This window comes from Oncorhynchus clarkii, chromosome 26 (genome assembly GCF_045791955.1).
Source record: "Oncorhynchus clarkii lewisi isolate Uvic-CL-2024 chromosome 26, UVic_Ocla_1.0, whole genome shotgun sequence".
NCBI classification, from domain to species: Eukaryota; Metazoa; Chordata; class Actinopteri; order Salmoniformes; family Salmonidae; genus Oncorhynchus; species Oncorhynchus clarkii.
Genome location: NC_092172.1, coordinates 31,203,424 through 31,208,532, shown reverse-complemented (window position 1 = coordinate 31,208,532; position 5,109 = coordinate 31,203,424).

Below are 5,109 nucleotides of genomic sequence, written 5' to 3'. Positions count from 1 at the left end.
GTGAATATATCTATAACACTCACTCAGACCCAGGGTGAATACATCTATAACACTCACTCAGACCCAGGGTGAATATATCTATAATACTCACTCAGACCCAGGGTGAATATATCTATAACACTCACTCAGACACAGGGTGAATATATCTATAACACTCACTCAGACCCAGGGTGAATATATCTATAACACTCACTCAGACCCAGGGTGAATACATCTTCAACACTCACTCAGACACAGGGTGAATATATCTATAACACTCACTCAGACCCAGGGTGAATACATCTATAACACTCACTCAGACCCAGGGTGAATACATCTATAACACTCACTCAGACCCAGGGTGAATACATCTATAACACTCACTCAGGCCCAGGGTGAATACATCTAACACTCACTCAGACCCAGGGTGAATACATCTAACACTCACTCAGACCCAGGGTGAATACATCTATAACACTCACTCAGGCCCAGGGTGAATACATCTAACACTCACTCAGACCCAGGGTGAATACATCTATAACACTCACTCAGACCCAGGGTGAATATATCTATAACACTCACCCAGACCCAGGGTGAATACATCTATAACACTCACTCAGACCCAGGGTGAATATATCTATAACACTCACTCAGACCCAGGGTGAATATATCTATAACACTCATTTAGACCCAGGGTGAATACATCTAACACTCACTCAGACCCAGGGTGAATACATCTAACACTCACTCAGACCCAGGGTGAATATATCTATAACACTCACTCAGACCCAGGGTGAATATATCTATAACACTCACTCAGACCCAGGGTGAATATATCTATAACACTCACTCAGACCCAGGGTGAATATATCTATAACACTCAGTCAGGCCCAGGGTGAATGTCATATCTGAGAGTACATTACCAAATGACCTTCAATCAGTTTCCCCCCACCTGATGAAGCCAAGGGGCAAGGTCAAATCAACTTAGTAAAGTGACACTTGAACACAGACAATGTCAAACTGCTAACAGTGGTATAATTGTACTGTGATATTATGTGGCTTGCTGCTGAATAGAAAGGCGTTTACAGTGAGGAGGTTCTCAGGAGTCAGAGACGTGATCTCCACTAGAGGTTTCATTTACAACCCAAACACAAAGTGTTAACAGACTCAGGCTATGTAAACAGAAAAACACAGGGAGGAGAGAGATGGGGAGGAGAGAGAGAAAGGGAGGAGAGAGGGAGGAGACAGGGAGGAGAGAGGGAAAGGAAGGATAGAGGGAGGAGACAGGGAGGAGAGAGAGAAAGGGAGGATAGAGGGAGGAGACAGGGAGGAGAAGATGGCTGCTTTTTGACAAAAGTTAGAATCAACAGCATCAAGAGTCTCACTGACTATATGTTTAGAATGTCACGCCCTGACCTGAGTATTCTTTGTTTTCTTTATATATTTTGGTTAGGTCAGGGTGTGACATGGGTGATGTATGTGTTTTTGTACTGTCTAGGGGTGTGGGGTTGTTCATCATCTAGGTGTTTATCTATGTCTATGTCTAGTTGCCTGTGTCTGCACATTTAGATTATATAGCGTCATGTTTGTTTGTTGTTTTGTAAGTTTGTTTCAGTGTTCTTTCTTCATTAAATATAGAACATGTATTCATATCACGCTGCGCCTTGGTCTCCTCACTACGACGATGTTTGGAATGAGTATTACTATAGAAACACACTGACTATATGTTTAGAATGAGTATTACTATAGAAACACTGATTACGTGTTTAGAATGAGTATTACTATAGAAACACACTGACTACATGTTTAGAATGAGTATTACTATAGAAACACTGACTACATGTTTATAATGAGTATTACTATAGAAACACTGACTACATGTTTATAATGAGTATTACTATAGAAACACTGACTACATGTTTGGAATGAGTATTACTATAGAAACACACTGACTACATGTTTAGAATGAGTATTACTATAGAAACACACTGACTACATGTTTAGAATAGTTTTACTATAGAAACACACTGACTATAGGTTTAGAATGAGTATTACTATAGAAACACACTGACTACATGTTTAGAATGAGTATTACTATAGAAACACACTGACTATATGTTTAGAATGAGTATTACTATAGAAACACACTGACTATAGGTTTAGAATGAGTATTACTACAGAAACAACTTGACTATATGTTTAGAATGAGTATTACTATAGAAACACTGACTACATGTTTAGAATGAGTATTACTATAGAAACACACTGACTATATGTTTAGAATGAGTATTACTATAGAAACACACTGAATATAGGTTTAGAATGAGTATTACTATAGAAACACACTGACTACATGTTTAGAATGAGTATTACTATAGAAACACACTGACTATAGGTTTAGAATAGTTTTACTATAGAAACACACTGACTATAGGTTTAGAATGAGTATTACTATAGAAACACACTGACTACATGTTTAGAATGAGTATTACTATAGAAACACACTGACTATAGGTTTAGAATAGTTTTACTATAGAAACACACTGACTATAGGTTTAGAATGAGTATTACTACAGAAACAACTTGACTATATGTTTAGAATGAGTATTACTATAGAAACACTGACTACATGTTTAGAATGAGTATTACTATAGAAACACTGACTACATGTTTAGAATGAGTATTACTATAGAAACACACTGACTATAGGTTTATAATGAGTATTACTATAGAAACACTGACTACAGGTTTAGAATGAGTATTACTATAGAAACACACTGCATATAGGTTTATAATGAGTATTACTATAGAAACACTGACTACATGTTTAGAATGAGTATTACTATAGAAACACACTGACTATAGGTTTAGAATAGTTTTACTATAGAAACACACTGACTATAGGTTTAGAATGAGTATTACTACAGAAACACTGACTATATGTTTAGAATGAGTATTACTATAGAAACACTGACTACATGTTTAGAATGAGTATTACTATCGAAACACACTGACTATACAGTTGAAGTCGGATATTTACATACACTTAGTTTGGAGTCATTAATACTCGTTTTTTAACCATTGCACAAAATTCTTGTTAACAAACTATAGTTTTGGCAATTCGGTTATGATATCTACTTTGTGCATGACAAGTCATTTTTCCAACAATTGTTTACATTCAGATTATTTCACTTCACTTAACAATAATTCGCAGTATCACAATTCCAGTGGGTCAGAAGTTTACATACACTAAATTGACTGTGCCTTTAAAAAGCTTGGAAAATTCCAGAAAATGATGTCATGGCTTTAGAAGCTTCTGATAGGCTAATTGACTTCATTCGAGTCAATTGGAGGTGTACCTGTGGATGTATTTCAAGGCCTACCTTCAAACTCAGTGTCTCTTCGCTTGACATCATGGGAAAATCAAAAGAAATCAGGCAAGACCTCAGAAAAAAAATTGTAGATCTCCACAAGTCTGGTTCATCCTTGGGAGCAATTTCCAAAGGCCTGAAGGTACCACGTTCATCTGTACAAACAATAGTACGCAAGTATAAACACCATGGGACCACGCAGCCGTCATACCGCTCAGGAAGGAAAAGCGTTCTGTCTCCTAGAGATGAACGTACTTTGGTGCGAAAAGTGCAAATCAATCCTAGAACAACCGCAAAGGACCTTGTGAAAATGCTGTAGGAAACAGGTACAAAAGTATCTATATCCACAGTAAAATGAGTCCTATATCGACATAACCTGAAAGGCCGCTCAGCAAGGCAGAAGTCACTGCTCCAAAACTGCCATAAAAAAGCCAGACAACGGTTTGCAACTGCACGTGGGGACAAAGATCGTACTTTTTGGAGAAATGTCTTCTGGTCTGATGAAACAAAATTAGAACTGTTTGGCCTTGACCATCGTTATGTTCGGAGGAAAAAGGGGAAGGCTTGCAAGCCAAAGAACGCCATCCCAACCGTGAAGCATGTGGGTGACAGCATCATGTTGTGGTGTGCTTTGCTGCAGGAGGGACTGGTGCACTTCACAAAATAGATGGCATGGTGAGGGAGGAAAAGTATGTGGATATATTGAAACAAAATCTCAAGACATCAGTCAGGAAGTTAAAGCTTGGTATCAAATGGGTCTTCCAAATGGACAATGACCCCAAGCATACTTCCAAAGTTGTGGCAAAATGGCTTAAGGACAACAAAGTCAAGGTATTGGAGTGGCCATCGCAAAGCCCTGACCTCAATCCTATAGACAATTTGTGGGCAGAACTGAAAAAGCATGTGTGGGCAAGGAGGCCCACAAACCTGACTCAGTTACACCAGCTCTGTCAGGAGGAATGGGCCAAAATTCACCCAACTTATTGTGGGAAGCTTGTGTATAAGGCTACCTAAAACGTTTGACCTAAGATAAACAATTTAAAGGCAATGCTACCAAATACTAATTGAGTGTATGTAAACTTCTGACCCACTGGGAATGTGATGAAAGAAAGAAAAGCTGAAATAATTAATTCTCTCTACTATTATTCTGACATTTCACAATCTTAAAATAAAGTGGTGATCCTAACTGACCTAAGACAGGGACTTTTTAACTTTCCATGCATGTACAGAAACCATGTCTGGCTGCTAGAATCAGTGTAATGCTGGTTCCATGCCTGTACAGAAACCATGTCTGGCTGCTAGAATCAGTGTATTGCTGGTTCCATGCCTGTACAGAAACCATGTCTGGCTGCTAGAATCAGTGTAATGCTGGTTCCATGCCTATACAGAAACCATGTCTGGCTGCTAGAATCAGTGTAATGCTGGTTCCATGCCTGTACAGAAACCATGTTTGGCTGCTAGAATCAGTGTATTGCTGGTTCCATGCCTGTACAGAAATACTGCCTGGCTGCTAGAATCAGTGTATTGCTGGTTCCATGCCCGTACAGAAACACTGCCTGGCTGCTAGAATCAGTGTATTGCTGGTTCCATGCCTGTACAGAAACACTGCCTGGCTGCTAGAATCAGTGTCCGCGGTCAAACGACCACCCCTCATCACTGTCAAGCGCTCCGTAAAACACATCTGCGAGCAGGCCTTTCTAATCGACCTGGCCCAGGTATCCTGGATGGATATTGACCTCATCCCGTCAGTAGAGGATGC